The following is a 17,722-nucleotide window of genomic DNA, read 5'->3' on the forward strand; positions in this document are numbered from 1 at the left end:
GTCCGGACCCACTTGGTATTTCAAAGGGCAGATTTATCAGCAGGCACAGCTGCAATTCCAGGTGGCCGGATGCTGCTGAGGAAGCCCCTTTCCCTATCAACGTACGTCTCCTCCTGCCACGCGAGGCCACGCAAAGCACGGCCACGGGCAGCCTCGCAGCTCCTGCCACAGCCTGTGGCGGGGACACAGGCGGTGGGGAGTGACCGGAGGGAGTGAAGGTTGAATCCACCCTCAGGACTGGGATGGTTTCAAAACCCAAGCCTATTTTGCACCCTTCGAGTAGACCTGCGGAGGCACTCCCAGAGCCATAAGGAATTAAAGAGTCCCTGGCACAGAGGGGAGCAGCTACACAGAGGGGTCACAGGGGATGGCGTTGTGTGGACCCACATCTAGGCAAAGGGGAGCAAGGGATGCCTGGGAGAAAAGTCTGCTGAGAAAGAGGCCGCTGTCCCCATAGGGAAACCAAGGCAAGGAAGCAAAGGGCCAAAACAAAGGCAGGGAAGCCCAGGTGAAATCTCAAGTCCATAGCAGAGGAGAGAGACCTGCCTGACTCGCAGGTCAGTGTTCACTCCTCCACATTGCACTGGTGTGCACTAAATCACCAAGGCCAAGTGCAACGCTTTTGCAATGTTTTTCTCGCCTGAATTGACCCAAGTCCAAGGTCAAACTCACCAGTGGAGTTACGATGAAAGCCAAAGAAGAGTCAGCCTGTAGCAACTAGTCTGGGATTTCATTGTGCATCCTTGACATCTCCTTCGCTTCGGACCACCATAGAAAAAAGGCAGTTAGACCAACTCAGACAGCCCACTCCTGTCCTCAGCAAGAGCTGCACCATCTTTGCTTGCAAAAGCAAAACTGCACTGACTTACTGTCATCACACTCCATCCAACACCTTCAGCTCTCAAGCAGGCTGGGTTTTGACAGAAATTTTCTATAAGGAAACTACCTCTAAATTGGTAATAATAATTATTTTTAAGTCAGCTTTGACTCCATTTTGATTAAAATGACAAAGAATAAACCCTGACAGTTGTATTTCATGTTCATGTTTTTGGAACCAAACACTCTGATGTGCTTTTTCAAAACAATTTACAAAATGAGGTATGTTAACTATGCTGCTCTGAAAGAATTTTAAAGACATTTCACAAAATGCTGAAATCACAGTGAAATGGGCTGGTCCCCTCTGGAGAAGTTGTTCCAGTTGGCTCAGAGGGCTGAATAAATGTTTTCTGGGAACTCTCCAGTTTCTGACTCATTTCAGCCTGGAATATCTATTGGAAGCATGAGACTTTCCTCAATTCCAGTCCAACTCCACCAACACTCATGGAACATAACAGCTGGTAAGAAACTTGCCACTACTTAATCTGCACCTTTCCAGCAACGAAGAACATCAGTTGGGAGGTGAGGGTCTATCAACCCTTTTTTGCATTGCTGAGCCAGGACCCCATTGGTCCTCCCTGAATAAACTGCAATAGGATGGGGGGAGAAACCTCCCGTACCAACCCTCACACCTCTGACAGCATAGGCTCCTTTCTCTCCTGACCATCGCTACCTCTTTCCCACTTTTGTGGGTATTGCACTACTTCCCTTGCACCTTTCCATAGCCAAGTGGGTTATATGGAACCTACTTACAACTTTCCCAGCCAGGTAGAGACACCATCAGCAAAGATGCTGCAGAGATCTGTTAGTTCTTCACCAGAAGTCCAGGAGCATTTCTACTTCTTCCATCACGCCTGGTGTCTTGCACAGGTCTGTCCCCACCAAGGAACAGCAGAGACTTCAGTGCCCTTATGGTGAAGGACTGGGATGTTCCCAGCTGCTCCATGGCTGGGCACAAAGCTTACAGCAAGGAGTTGGGCTTTTCACCGGTCTCACCACGGGGAAGCAGGGCAGGGGGAAGCCAGGTGATTTGAGTGCACAGTAGAAGAACAGTAATGGCGGGGGGGGGGAGAGAAAAAAAAAGAGCAGATTGAGACTGTGCTTGGAGACATGAGGGTTTGTGCAGCTAACAGCTGTTTCAGTGAAAGGTGTACCAACCCCAATTCTTGCATTTTTGTGTTTCAAGGGTGAGCCTTGCTATGTCAAGGTGTTTCATTTCACTTATTTTTCAAACATTTGTTTTTAGCTTCTTCAACTACCTCGTCCTTCGAAACTTGTTTGAAATTAATGTCTGGGGTCCTGGGGATGTTCATGTCTCTAATGCCCTCTGCCACTTTCTGTTACACCAGAGAGCTCTGTTCCAGGTACTGTAAGAAGCCAACTGACCTGTCCTAACAACTCACGTTCTGCTGGTATCGGTTCTTCTGGAGAGTTTTATTTGCTCCTGATGTTGTGACTATACAAAGTCTAACCTGCAAACTAAAGAAAAAAAACAGTGCAAAATAAAATAAAACCAATAAAAAAGCTGGATTGTCTGATGACTCAATCTCTCAACCTTGCTCAGTTACTTATCTGGCCACAGAATGAAATATGGGTTGAGGAGAGCAGACTAAATTCTTGTTAAAATCAGGAGGAAGGAGGAAAAATTATCCAAGCAAAGACCACAGCCACAACATTGTGCTGGAGATGAGAGAAACTAGTAGAAACAAAGCCCTTTTGGCCCAAGCAACATTTCTATCTAATTCTCCAAGATAGACCAAAGCCTGGACTTCGGTCAGTGCCAGGCAGCTGCACAAGCACTCTGCAAACACACGGTGCAGGTCTGCAAGGGCTGCACAGCCTGAGTCAACAGCTTACGGTGAAGGAGACATGAAAGGGTTTCAAAAACACAGTGGCACTGTGCTGGTAGGTGTGGGAAGGAGCTGACATCCTCTCTCCAGCCCAGAGGAGGTCTGGGGAAGGAACTCTCCTGCAAACCTAAAGTTACACCCTACTAAAGGCCTTTCCCTCCTTAAGTTTCAGCACCTGAGCTCACCAGACTGCTCTCAGCATCACCCTCTCCACTTCCCCCCCCGATTTATGCAGCAATGCCAAGTGACATCATGGACAACCTGTCTTGAGAAGGACCCGTAGTTTTACTCAGGAAGGTGCTTTGCTCTCTGCCAAGCTGAGGCACTTACCTGCTCTTTAAACTCCTGAACAAACCTGTACATCTGGTCCAAACCTGTACCTTGTTTCCCCCACGCCTCATCCATCTTCTTCTGGACATGTCTCCACCTCATCCACTTCAGTGCCAGGAGAGCTTTGGCTGAGCTGCAGACCAGGGCTGAGAGCACCCATGCACTCTGCTTCAGTATCTGCTGGACCATAGTGAGAGCTTCCCTTTGGGTGCTGCGTCCTGGGACCTAATGCTGTGGGATCCTGAGATCTAATGACAGGCTGGCGGCAGGAGTGGGGAGAGCAGGAGGAACAGCAGATCCCTTCCAGAGCCACCCAGAAAGAGCGGCTGGAATACAGAGCGTAAGTATGCATGGGGAAATTCCTTTTAGAAGTAGGACCCTTTCACTCCATTCAGATTTGCAAAGATCTGAAGGGATACACGAGCAAAAGACACTGCTCTTTCCTTGCAAAACAAGGTCTGTGCATGCTCAGGTCTCCCAGTGTTCTTCCTAGCCAGGAATACTACCTGGACAGGTTACCTGTTTAATGGTCAGCTCCCATCTTCCCTATGAGAGGACAGGTAAAAAGCCTTTGCTCCCGACCTGAGATAGGCACGGTCATTTGGCAGTCTCCCATCGCCCGGGAGGTGCAGAGGCAGGGCATCTCCTGGGAGCAGGGCTGTGCTGTGGACCTTCTCCCTGCTCCGTGCTGAACGGAGGACGGTGAGTCAGGCTGAGCAACCAGGACTCACTGTGTGACTCGGACCTGCTCGTGACCATGCGAGGCTGCTGGATGGCTGCAGCATCCCCAGGGGCGCAGATAAATAACACGAGCGGTGTCGCCCCTCGGCCCTGTAGCTCTCGCTTTCTGTTGGGGAAATACTGCCTCCAGCCCCAGTGCCTGGAGAGATATGCAGGCTTGGAGAAGGCACGGATCATCGCTAATGTTGATGCCTTGTTGCAAGGCACACTTGCTTATTCAAAGCGTTTCGGTCTCTTGCATTACTCCCACCTTCTCTTCTAGCCTCTTCCTCCACCTTGAGAGTGAAGGATGGATCAAGAAACAGCACACAATTGTCACAGTGAGGTTGGAAGCACCAAACAGTGTGAATGGTCTAAACGTAGCCACAGAAAGCTAAAACTCAGTTTTCCCTCAAGTGCTTATAGGCAATAAAAAATCCCCAACCTTCTTTTCCCATTGCTTAACTGAAAGAAACAATGAGGAACAGGAATGAAGACAAACCAGTTACCATTTCTCACCGCTTATGCTTAAACAAAGAAAATTAAGCTTTTCAGTGCTCACTGCACAATTAAACTGCAGACCCCACTGCCACCCGACGGTGTGGAGGTCAAGAAAGTAAATGAGTTCAGGAAGGGGCCCAACAAGTTCATGAAGGAGAGTTTTCTTGGCAGCTATTAAACACGATGGGCTGACTGCAAGTCTTTGCCAGAAACTCCTTAGCCAAGCAACGACATAGCCAGAGAGGGAATCCTGCACTTACCAGGTTATATTCTCACACAAACATCTGCTCCTGCCTGCTGTTGGAAGCAAAATAATAGGGTAAACAGCTCTTCGATCTCGTATCATGCAACAGATATTGTTGCACTATAGTTATTGGACTCCTCGTTATTAACTCTCATTCCTTTCTTTTGGTTTTTGATTCAATTTAACTCTAACAAAGAAGGACAATTTGGACAGCGATGAGATTTTTGCTGTCTATTTTTAAATGGTATTTATTGCCTGTTTATTGAAACAGCAGTTCAGAGTCTACAGATTGCTATCTACTTTGCTTTGTGCATCAGGTGGAAGGCGGCTGGAGTGAAGGCCAGGGAATGAAAAGTCGTCATAGTGAAGATGGGTTCCAAGAAATCACAATTTCTCTTCGTGCCATGGGCAAGCGTCTCCACCTCCTTCATGAAGCGAAGGCACATCTCCTCCTGCCATGGCAGCCCCACGGCTCCTTCCACAGCCTGCAAAGATTAATCACAGTGCTGAGCCAGAGCACCTGGGGAGACACAAGAGGGAACGCTGCCTTTTGACATTATGGGAAGAGACACTGGAAGACATGCAAGGGGACATGCTGGTGTGCACCAGCCTAGCTGCACGGCACTCGGGGTAGTAACGTGGCGTATGCAAACTGCATTACTAAACAAGCTCCCACTCTCATCAGGAGATGTAGAAAAGCCTTGGGACAATGTGCCAGTCATAACCTTCTGCTAAGACTTAAGCTCTTTCCCTGCTGACCTCTATCAGCCTCTTATCCCAAGGGCCCCCACAGTGTCCTCAGTGATGCTGCAGTTCTTCTTCGTCAGCTCTTGTGATGATGCTGACTGGTACGACCCCCACAGGGAAGTTTAAGACATTGTATAAATTGGTATAGGACATCACAGCTGGAAAAGATCACACAGAACATGCAAAATGGCAAAATTTAGTGTGCTGGGCCAGCAATGACTTTTGGATGATAATTTGTGTTGCAGGAAATGTGGACTGGAGTTGCTGGACCTGAAGAGACCATGAAACCTTGCTGCTTTCAAAGAGACTTTTGGTGGGAAGGTTTGAGGTCTCTCTCTACTGAGACCAGAAAGACCCAGGCCTTCACCTGTCAGTCAGGTGGAGGTTAGATTTGTGCCAGGAGAGAGAGATACGAGTATTTGACCTGATTCTAACAGAGTCTGCATCTATGTCTCACACACCGCAGGGAAAAATGCCAGCTATCTTCTCAAAATAATCCTGATGTCCAGCTCTGTAACACCATCTTGGGGATTTTGGATCCCAAAGGGCTGTTGCTAGAGAGATGAAGAACCCTGACTTTTTGCCGGAAGCTATAAAGAAATGGCTTTTTTCTGCTATTTGCAAAGTCTTGGGAAATGTAAGATGGCCACATTCAGAAGAGCCTGGCCTTACGCTAAGGTCTACCACCCCTCTGACAACTATCCTCACAGCCACTCTCTGCCACAAGAGTAGCTCTTGGCCTTTCCACAGGACAGACGATGCAGGGGAAACTCACCCAGAAATAACTGGTACAGATGTGCCACTAATTGCTGCCCCGTAATAATCAAAACACCTGCAGCTCAGATGAGATGGGGGCATGAGAAGACCCACCCAGAGGAGACCTCTCCTTTGCTTTCTTCCCCACAGGGAAGACCAGGCACCACACATGATTTGGGGAATCCAAATCCATCCAGAAGACCAAAGTACCTTGCTCCAGCTCGGCCCACAAACACCACCACGGATGCAGCCAGAGACATCTCGATGGAGATTACCAAATAGCTTCCCAGCGTAGCCATGGTTAAAGGCTGGCCCCAGCGCAGAACAAAGAATCACATCAGCCTTAGCTTCTTCCATCTAGCAGTGAATTCAGTCTGGTAAACCTGGAGGGAAAGACAGAGGAGATGACAAACAACGTCTGTTGGACAGCAGTGGCAGATCAATGCCGACAGCATGGGAAAAGGAGGAAAAAAATCTTTTTGGATACAACTGAAAAATCAAATAAAATCTGAGCTGTGCTTTGAAACAGCCAATGGATTTTATGCTTCCACCCTTACGTTTCCTGCCAGAATACCATGTGCTGCTCAGACCTAGACATTAGTGTTAGGTGGGCATTTCAGAGTTGATTTGAGTGTTAACACAATTCTTCCTATGAACAGTTTTGTCTTTGAATTTTATTGAATAGAGATCGACAGTAGTTCAAAGAATTACATCCAGCTGACCAAAATGTCAAATTTCCTAAAAGCTGTGCTTATTTTGGTACAAGAACCAAGGAGACATGAATTAAAAATATTTTCACAAAACCTTCTTTCATTCTGCATCAGGATAGAGGTAAGAAAAAGAAGCAGCAAAAGACAGATAGATTTGTATCCTGGTTTTCCACATCTTTGCTGAAAATTGGGCAATGGATGAATCCATCCTCAAAGAGCTGTTCCACTTTGTCTTAGTAAATGGACACGGATGGACCACAGTATGGCTGCTTCTGCAGCCATATGCAGGTTACAGGGACACATTTGTCCCATGGTCCAGCCCCTGTTCTGCACAACTCTCTCACTCCAAGTTCTCTGTACAAGGGTCTCCCACATCTCTCACAAAAGCCCCAGTCACAAAGCTATTTTTCAGTCTGACTTCAATTTCCATCTGCAGTCTGAGATCCTGCTGAAAATTCAACAAAGGAGATGAGTTTCCAGGAAATACAGTCAGTGTAGCTAACCTGATTTTTTTTTTCCTGAGAGAAAAGCTGGTCGCTAGCCAAAAATTTTGAATCAGCTCTTGTTTGAAGTAGATGGAAAAAAATGTGAATATGGTTTCACTAAAGAAAAACAATTCAAAATATCTCTGAGGTCAACAGACCTTTTAAAAAGTTTCCTTTTTTTTTTTTTTTTTGTTTTGTTTTTTTCCTTCAGGGGGAGAGGAATCTGTTTTCACCTAAAAAAACCCAACCAAACCCATTTCCTTCCAAATACTCCCATCAGCTCAGTGACCAGGCAGGTTTTTAGGAGTTTTTCCTCTGCCCTACAGCCTGCCAGACCTGCTGCCGGTGAGCACGCAGCTCCGTGCGGTGACCGGCACCGATGGAGGCTGCGTGGCGCAGGCGGGAGGTACGTGCCCGTTCTCGGGGAGGGTTGCGAGGGCGTCCCAGGGAACACAGATCCTGCCTTGTGGGAGGACACCAAAACAGCTGAGCTGCTTCAGCCGTGCAAAACACCAGCTGAAAGGGGATACAACTGCTCTCTATAAATAGATCAAGGATGAGGGAAGCAGTGGAAAATACCAGAGAGAAGAGGCGCTGCTTTAGCTCAAGGATAGGAATAAAATGAAGATAAACTGGAAGTGAATAAACAGCATGGGAAATGCGAAGGTTTCCAACCATCAGAGCAGGGAGGAGAAGAGCTGGCCAATAAAAACAAATGCAAACATAAGACTGAACTGGTTTCAAAGAGGAACCTGGTTGGTTTGTGAGCAGCCCTGGACTCAGTTGTCCCGGAGAACACGCCCTGCCCTATGTTCCCAATCCCAAATGAGTTCATACAAAATCCCCCTAAGCCAAAGAGTTCAACAACCACAATTTTTGACTCATAGGGTCTCTGCTTGATAGTTCAAGTACGGTCTTAGCTAGTGACAATAGCACCTAACATCTGAAATGAAGGATTTGCCCAACAGACGGAAAGAGGGAAAAATGAAGCCTCATCTTTAGTGGCTGTTCTTATGCTATTTCTGCTTAGAAAATGCAGTGGAAAGGATAATCTTTCCTCCCCATCCTCCAGCAAGTAGAGACCTCCACATGAATATCTATTGCCTTGAGCTTGACTCCTTGCAGAGCTTGACTTTCAAAGAAACGCCCAGCTGCTTTATTTCCACATGATCCATTTCCATCACAGAGCTCAAAGCAACTGCTTAGAAACTTCATGGATCTCTCACTATATTTGGGGGGGGGGGGGGGGGGGGAGTGGGGGAGGGAAATCACATTACCGACACTGCTCCATGCTGAACCCAGAGGTTTTTGGCAGACCTGGAGAGGTGACAGAATTAATCAGTTTTGGGACTGTGGCAACAGAAAACAATTAAAAAAATGTACAGACAGCCCATTGTTATGGAAACTACATGACCCTTCTGGGAACAAGCTATAGTATCACCCAGCTGATTCCACTGGGTTCACACATGCTTACAGGTACATAAAAAGAGCTTACATTAAAAGTATGCCACCATGTCTAGGTGCTCTAGCAGCTACACAAAGACCATGGCAATCTTCTAACTTCACTTGCTCCCAGTTTGGTGTGCCTCTCTCTCGAGGGGCAGGTACCTCACACCACACTGCACCCACCTCAGACACCCCTGCCTTAACTTGGCACGTGATGCTCTGGGTACCAGAATCCACCTGATGGGGAAAGTAGCCCGTATCTCTCTGCTGACCTCCAAGGAGATATCCTAGCCCTGCCACGATGCGGATCCTTGAGCTCTTAAAATAAACTCTGGCTGCATAGCTCTGGATAACACTGTGCTAAGCCCAGCTGGTGCTGAGGCAGCACATATTCATCTGGCTCAGCCTGTGCTGCACAGCCCCGTGACAGGGCTTTGCACAGCGAGCTGGTATCTACCTGCATGACCCGGTGGACACATCCATGTACATCCCCCTTCTCTAGAGCTACTTCAGTGCATCTTACCCCACTCCACGGAGAGCGCCGAGATCCCGAGCGATTCGTGGGTGCTTTTGGAGGGAAGAGAAAAACTTGGGATTAGTCAACAACAATGCAGCTGAAATAGCTGGCTACCATGCCATTGCCTTTTGGGCACACTTCTTGTCCTCCTCGCTGGAGCCACCTCCAACCCTGGGCATGTTTTACCTTGAAGTGAGCGAGCCGCTAGCCAGGGCTAACTCCCCACACCTCCGCAGGAAGTTCTGTAACGTGTGATGTTTCCCACGTGCCACGGACTAATCACATACATAAAACCAGTTGCTGCAGCACTGCTGACACATGGTATCTTGTTACCCTACCATGTCATCTGTGCGTGTGAACTGCTCTTATGAATGAGCTGCTGCTAAATTCATCCTTCCCGAAATTGCTCCTCTGCTGCCTATTATTCAGTTTGCACCCACAAGAATATAAACAGTCTGGATGCAACCACTGGCTATACAGTGCCAACTCTCAGGGTCCCCACTGAAATGGGGGGTTTACTCACAGGCAGTCCACCAGGTGAGCAGCACCATCCAAGAAAATCCCTCTGATGAATAGCTCGTCTACCACGAAGCCAATCTTGGGCACTGCAAAAGGAACCAAGTTGCAAGAAAACCATCCCCATGCAAGACATAACAAAGATGAATGATTCATAGAGCCCGCTGTGAACTTCCCTGCCTCACTAGTGAGGCAAGTGGGACGTGGTGGGAAACTTAGGCCCTCCTTGCTGCTGTAGGACAGCAAAAGCCCATTTTCAAAGGGACCTGGGTTAGCAGCATCTGCCCACTGTCCTTTCTCGTCTCCAAGGCAGTAACACGTATTGTGACCTGGCACAGGCTCCACTCCTCCACACATTAAAGAATTCTTAGAAGCTTCAAAACACCAAGTATTTTTAATTAATTTGCATCATTGGAACGGCTCCCATATAGAAATCCCCATTGGTGGAACCACAGAGTAGTTTAGGCCAGAAAGGGCCCCTGCGGGGGCAGCTGCTCCAACTCCCTTCCCACTTCACCACCAAGAAATTCATAAACTGCGTTTAACAACTGAGGGATCATGGAAACAGTTGCGAGATTGATATTTATGGGAACACCAAACACGGTGGAAAAAAACAGTGCTTTAGAAAAGGTGTGACTTGGAGATATCTGAAAGTGATTCTCCTGTCTGCTAGGCCACGAGTATAAGCAAGAACACTTCAGTTTGGGAAACAAACTGTTGCATTTGCCTTCCTCTTCCTGATCTTTGCAGCAGGGAGGGATGGTCCCTGTTTTATGGGCAGCAAAAGCGGGGATGGGAAGTGACTTGTCCAAACTCTGTAAGGAACAGGATAACAGCTCCAGGCAACCAAAGGCATAAAAACCCACTGTACGCCCTGCATCCTGGAGGAGCTTTCCTGTTTGCTGGATGGCCCGTTTCATGCTGGCTGAGGGCTGGAAGTAGCCATCTCCTTCATAATACCCAGTCCGAAGTGGCTTTGAACTGGTGTAAACCTGTGAGAAGAGGCGCTGTCACATGCACGCATGAGATGCACAAGGTTGGACCATTCCCAGGGCTCAGGGACGCAGCAACTGAGGTCTCCTGGGTTGAAGGAATGATGGGAGCAACAGGGCTGGTGGAAAGCAGTGTTGTCCAGAACACAGGTCTGCAGCAATGGTCCTTGTTATGGTCTTTCTGACACCACCTCCCATCATGTAAACATGTCCCAACTTTGAGATAGCAGGTGTGATAGCACCTGTACAAGCCACATGCCTGGATGCCTGGCTACAGACAGAGTTCAGAGCCCTGTTCCTCTGGGTAAGCAACTGGTCTGTATTGTCTGGGTGTCAGGGACAACTGAAAGATCCTACAATCCTAGGACCTGAGCCATGATCAGATGATAGAAGCAGAGAGCTAATGGCAAAGGGCAATGATTTCTTTGGTCAGTGACTCTCTAATTAAAAGTGTGAGGGGTGAATTCCTCTGATCAGTAGAAATCAGCTCCTTTAGGGATTGGGCCAGGATGGAGCCAACAAGCTTGTTTTGGACAGTGCTGGGAAGCGAAGGGGTCAGTATCTGGCAGGTCTCATCAGGGCAAGCCAACAGGGGCCTGACAACCCTGCTGGGTGGCTGCTTCTTGTTGGTGGCCATGCTGGGTGTCCTCTGTCCAGAAGGACACTTGCTTCCCTGGGTCCTTCACTATCTTTGAGACATGAAACCAGCTAGGAATCTCCCAAGATCTCACTTTGTTGCTGGGCAAATGGAGGCATGGGATTGCCTCTGAGCCTTACCTCCTCATCAGAGGGGATGGGGGCACAGTGGGGTCCAGTCGGAACATCTCCTCACCGAGCAGCACCTTCATGCAGAGGGCCAGGCTGTCCACATCTCTCGCCATCGGCCCCAGCATCCCTGTCACTGCAAGCACAAAGGTCCTACCAGTGCAGGTGGACTGGCTGGTGCCATCTCAGTTACCGGTAGGGGCCCAGCGTAGAAGAGTTTCAGTCAGGCCAGGGAAGAGGAATGGGGAACAAACGTGACGTGCAAGAAGCGAGCAAGGAGGTCCAGCAGGGAGCAGGGACAATCTGTAAGTCCTCAAGCAGAGGCAACCTACTGAGGCTGACCTTCTGGGCCAGGCTTCTGCAGGCACAAGGCCCACTCAAGAGGAGCGCGGACTGCAGCCTTCCTGCCAACAGCAGTACTGCCTGGAGGCGGCCGAAGCCGGCAGAGTCTCCTGGAAGCGTCTCCAGTGAAATATCCCGGGCCTTTGGGATGCACGGCTCACGTTTCTCACCGCCACGCGTTGCATTGCCTGAACAGGAGTGGCTTCAGTTCCGCTCAGATTCAGCTAGCGCCTACCGCCATCCAGAACAGAATAAATGGTGCAAAGAGGCAATAGCACGAGGCAGGCCCTGGTCTAACAGATCTCCAGTTTTGACTGGCCATGAGAGACGTAATGGCACAAACGCATTTGCTGGCATTTCAGCAGTAGGAGGAGGTGTGAGAAGCAAAGGTTTGACAGTGGTAACATGTCATCTGAATGGACTTCCCTGATTTCATTCCCGTGATGGGAGAAACCACATCCAGTTTGCTAGGAGCCCACTGGGAGAAACAGATTAGCAGCAGCTCTCGCTGTAAGGCAGGTCACGATGCTGAGTTGCAGACTTCCCACTTGGCCCCAGTCAACATCTAGGAGGGCAAAAGGTCCTGCAAAGACTTGATACTTCTCGGCTAGGAAGACTTCCATGGTCTGTAAGCTGCTTGGGGCTAGAGACAGTTTTTATCATCTCCTTCCCTGATGCATCTAATTCCTCATCTGTGAACAAACCACCTCTGATAAACAGAAAACTCTTACAAGCAAAGCAAGGGCTGGAAAGCATCTAAAAATGAGATGACCCTGTAGTATTCACTTTCAGCTTCCCGATCAGGGTTATTAAAAATTGAATAAGTCTTTGCTGTGTTAACAGATGGAGATCATCACGTGCCCTTTATGGAGCCCTTAGCCCTAACTGACACAAGGACACACGCAGGTTAGGGTGCTAACTTAAACCTGGAGGAAACCATGGACGCTATTGCGAAGCTTGATGCACTGTGGGGGACACGCTGCAGTCTCCACAGTGGGTGGAAGAAGAGGGCAGATGTTGGGATGTACCTAAGCCTGTTGTCTGTGGGTTTGAGCCGGCACAGCCCGCAGAAGCTGGACGGCAGGCGGATGCTGCCAGCTACATCCGAGCCGATGTCCAGGATGGAGCCTCCCCCTGCGATCAGAGATCCCTCCACTCCTGAGGAGCCCCCGGGGCTTTTCTGGTGGTTGAGAGGGTTCAGCATCTGGCCGAAGATGAGGCTGCTGCAGTCATAGCTGGGGAGAAGAATATCAGCAGCTGAGTGAGGTCCTTCTGCCTCTGCAAACCATAAATGCAGGGCGTAGAGCATCCGTGCAGGCATAAGTGTGGAATTAAAACCAGCAGGTAGAATCAGCATGAAGTAGATTTGTTGGGACAGCTGAATTTAAGAAGAAAGAGGCAATAAATAAGAGAAATAATTTCAGACTGAATTGATGAGGCAATTAACTCAATGTACATGATTAGCTTGGACAAGGGTGGCAGCTTGTGCATGCAGGCCCACCCTCTCTCAGATAGCAAGAGTCACATATTGTGTTTTCATGAAGGTGAACACTCAGTTACTTTATCAACATCTGTGGGATGTTGGTTTTCACGAAGGGGATTGTGCCCTGGCTCTTTAGAATCTGGATGATGACGCTGTCTTCTTCCTTCACTTGGTCCAGAAACTTCACCAACACTCCAGAGGAGACATGGCCCTTGGGGATGGGAAGCAAAGCTCTTTAGTACCAGAGCTGTGACAATAACAGATATAAGTCCTGTCACCTCCTGTGACAAACTTCCCATCTAACTTTTCTCACAGGCAGAACAGAACCCAAGTACCCCAGGGAAAATCAGATCGGAGCAGGTTAGAAACTTCTGCAGAAAACAAAATTTTCATCAGAAGAAAGGCAGGTTTGCTGGTCTCACAATATTTGGTCCAGAACATCCTTGTCTCTGGGAAGTCTTAGCCAGTCCTGATGAGGATGGGACATCCTGGCCTGTTCCCACCCCCAGTCAAGAGACAGGGGAATGAGGGATATACCTTGCAGTTAATGAGGTCCTTGATGCTGATGGGAATGCCATAGAGCAGCCCCTTCCCCTTCTGCTGCTTCAGTTTCTGGAGCTGATTCTCACAGCCATGAGTGAAGGCTATCATGCAGTTCAACTCCCAAGTCACCTCTCAAGCCTCTCCAGAACAGAGAAGAACAGCAATACAGATGAGTGGATGGAAGGAAGGAAACAGGATTTAAATTGAGTTTTCAAGCTGAAAATTCAATCTCCTGAAACCTCCAGCATTCATTATTCAGACCTTACCTATAAACTTCAGATGTTTCTTGCTGGGATAATTTCCTGCCCTGGATCTCTGTCCTACTTATTTGCCCATAAACCACCCTCCAGACATCACAGGATTGACAAATTGTAATCCCCAGCATTACCAGTTCTCTCAGCAAATGGGCTCTTTCTTAATTTGAAAGCCCCCACTGCAGAAGAGCCCCACGGCATCTCGCCCATGCTGGAGATATCACTCACTTTGCCTACGCAGAAGTAGAGGACACTTTCTGGGGACAGGGACCCCTCCTTCAGCTTCTCCACCAGCTCGACCATTGTCAGTGAGAGCACATGTGCAGTCTGGGTGCCTGGGTTCTGCAAAGGGTAGGAAATGGGGTGGAGAGGGAAGAAAATGACAGAAAAGGCTGATGTTGAGGCTGCAAATACTCAATTACAACATCTGCCCAGCAATAACTTTGAACAGAGAACTTTAGGAGACGTTCCCTGTAGAAATGCAGACCTCCCACATCGCACTGCCTGTACTGGAATGGGGAATTTGCTGAAGGGGAATTTGCAGAGTCTTAGTTCATAAAAACAGAACCAAAACAGGCAGAAAACTGCTTCTTGACTGGAGAGTTGCATGAACCTGTGAGAGGTTTGACCTGTCTCTGCACTCCTGCAAGCCTTCAAGCCGCTTCTAACTCATAGACAATGTGTTGAATAGCAGTTCAACCAGCTAAAGTTTTACAAAATTTATCATTAACGTGGGGAAAAAAAAAAAGTGCATGGGCTGTTTCCAATCTCCCCCACAAAAAAATAAAAGCAGTAGGTATTTAGGTATTTATTACAGGTTTAAGACAAATCTCAAATCCAAGGACCTGGCCTCCTAAAAATCCATGTGCTTCTCTACCGGGGCATGGGCAGGAGGAAATGGCTTTTGGTCATCGATGTGCAGATGTTGGAGGGATGTGAAGCCCCGGTACTTTGAGAATGATGGGGCAGACAGGTCCCTGTGGAGGGGCAGAGGTAAGGAGGATGGGAGAGGAAAGGCTTGGCAGTAGGGACAGATGAGGAGGAAAGGGCATAGGGAGGTCTGGGGTGGTGATCTGATTCACGGGGTCCTAAACTTCAATGCATCTTTCATCCTCAGGATTCCCTCAACAGGTCTGTATTAAGAAATACTTCCTTTACACTGTCTTTACGGGAGGGTTTTTTTGTGACAATGGAAGTTGGTGACCCTCAAAAAAATTGGTGATGATCCAAAATATGCACATGCCTTAACCACCATTCAAAGAGGGATTGAGCAGCACTCCCCCATTTCTTTGGTTACCCAAAATACAATCTCTTCCTCCCACGCACACTTTCCCCTAAATTACCTCTTGCTTAAACTTGTGAGCTGCCTTCTCCATTTGATCCAGGGCCAGATCCTGTGTCCTCCTTGCTTCCTCCATCTTCTGCTGGATCTGTCTACATCCCAGCCATTTCAGTAGCACAACGGCTGCAGCTGAACTGCAGAGCAGAGCCGAGAAGGTGCAAGGGTCTCCTCACAATGAATCTAGAACTTGCCACTGTTGCTCTTGGGTCATGATTTCTCTCCCAGTCCTTCCTGTTCTGGTCCAGCTACGGACACCTGGGTCTCCCACCTTCTCCTAAGAAGGGCTGACGAATGCAGACTATACGATTGCCTGCTGTGCAAGATCAGCTCGGAAGCAGAGTTGCATTAACAAAGTCCAGGAATAGACTTTTTAGACCACAGACTTTGAAAAGGGCCTGCCTGATGGAGCAGCATTGTGGGTTGGGCTGCAAAGCAGCGTGCTCTGCTCACGGCGGGTTTGGGGGCAGGTGTCCCCCAAGGCTGTGTCTCCCCAAGCCACTGGCTGCTGCTGTACCTCACCACACAGAGGGGACAGAGCTGATTACCAAAGCTGAATGACTGCAAAACCCAGGTCTGGGCTACCCCTACCATATCTGTGTTGAATAATCAATTAGCATTTAAGCCCATTAACTAGAGGTGCTCAGCCATCATCTCTCCCTCAGGCAGCAGCATGTGCAGCCCTTTGAGCCTGGGATAACATAGCTCTGCTTGTCCTGGGGAACCTGGTGCAGGGGGTGAAATTGCACCTCCTGGAGAAGAGAAGGCTCAGGAGAACCAAGAGTGGAAGTGTGGAAGGAACTATCTAAAGATGCCTTCAAGAACTATGACTGCTCTGTGTCATTTTCAAGCCAACTCACTTTGAAAAGCATCTTGGTGACCCACGTCGGGGGGGAGCACTTTTGGGAAATCCTCTCTGATGGATCCAGTATCCTACCTGCTTTCCAGTTTCTAAGCCATCTTCCAGCCAGCACAAGGCAAAGGAGCTGGACTATGCAGCCCTGCCAGCACCAGGAGCTGGCCCTTGCCACAGGTGCTCCCCACCCATGGGACTGCCTCCAACAGTACAGAAAGGAGGGATGGAAAAAAAAAAAAAAATGAAACTTCTCTCAAACCTCAAGGGTCCTCCAAGGAACGAACAGGAGATGCCTCTGAAAATTCACTGCCAAGATGCAAGGCAGCGTTTCTGTATCTGGAGAGGTGCTGGCTCTGCTCCAAGAAGTAGGATAGCAGAGCTTGTGAGGGGACTGCATCCAGGGTAATCATCTCTCTCTAGTGGAGATGTCTTGTTTGGGGACTGAAAGCCAGCGATTGTGCTGCTATCATGTTACCTTGCCTGTTACAGACTCGTCCTGTGGGATTATTCCTGTGGCAGCAGGGAGGGAGGTCAAGGAAGAAGCAAGACCTGATAGAGAAATTGGTTGCTATCCATGAAGGTGAGGAGGATCCTCCTTGTTCGCCCAGGACAGAGAGCAAAAAGAGCCAAACAACTCATCAACCTCTCCCCACTGACTGTGGGCATGGGGTCTTCATTGTCCCATCCCAGCTCAGTGCTGCCATTCACACTGACCTCCCTCTGTCCAGGCTGGGCTGGGAGCAGCCTGCAGCTGGCCCCTTTTGGCAACCTCCAGTCCCCAGAGACACACAGCAGCTTTGGCCCTGCCTGGTGCACTGTCCCATGACAGTGGGCACGGCTTGCTGGAGGTCTTCACCCAGGGCTTCCAGTGAGGAGTGTTCACAGGTTCAGGTCCACTGGTGTCTCTGTTCTTTGGCCTCCTGCATCCTGCCCACCTCTGTGGGGTGGGGAGGTGGGAGCCAGGGAGAGAGCTGCTAAACTAACAGCGATGCAGTGCTTGGCTCTTGGGGAGCATGGGTGCAGGTGGCATTGCTTCTCCTGGGACAAGCTCCTCCAGGCTTGTATTTTTAAAAGCAAGCAGATAAACCCCGTGCAGCATTTTCTGCATGGGCAGGGAGCACCTGCAACTGGTGAAAAACCCCACCCAAGCTCTTCTGGGGCTTGGATTTACATAGCATTCAGTCCTGGGATGCCTGGAGCTCCCTCCCTTTTTCAAAGCCTGTTGATAAAGAATCAGGGTCCCGGGGGCTGCTTTCTCCTAGGCTGGGATAAACCTCTCTGCCCAGCCCTTGAAAGGACCCCATGCTTTTGCATGACTCTGGTTTAAACAACAATAATGCATTTAAAAAAACAAACATAAATCCCGCCAGACCTTTGTTACAATCCGCTTGTGGCACTGCTGCATTAGGAAAACACTTTGGCATTGTGGTATCCCTTCCTGGAGCACCCT

General features: G+C 48.9%; 1 pseudogene across 1 annotated transcript; it reads right to left on the reverse strand.

Moving 5' to 3' along the window:
* Positions 1-4,817: 4,817 nt before the first annotated feature.
* LOC309407526 (vitamin D3 hydroxylase-associated protein-like) lies at positions 4,818-15,833 on the reverse strand (annotated as a pseudogene). Its single transcript has 15 exons — positions 15,421-15,833; positions 14,302-14,419; positions 13,818-13,954; positions 13,358-13,491; positions 12,826-13,032; positions 11,788-11,813; positions 11,468-11,591; positions 10,565-10,690; positions 9,706-9,803; positions 9,308-9,353; positions 9,189-9,232; positions 8,497-8,536; positions 6,300-6,407; positions 5,281-5,426; positions 4,818-5,006 (listed from the first exon to the last, which is right to left on the reverse strand). The product of its transcript is annotated as a vitamin D3 hydroxylase-associated protein-like (transcript).
* Between the last annotated feature and the right edge of the window lie 1,889 nt (positions 15,834-17,722).

This window comes from Phaethon aethereus, assembly GCF_964289735.1.
Source record: "Phaethon aethereus genome assembly, chromosome: 8".
In the NCBI taxonomy this organism is placed as follows: Eukaryota; Metazoa; Chordata; class Aves; order Phaethontiformes; family Phaethontidae; genus Phaethon; species Phaethon aethereus.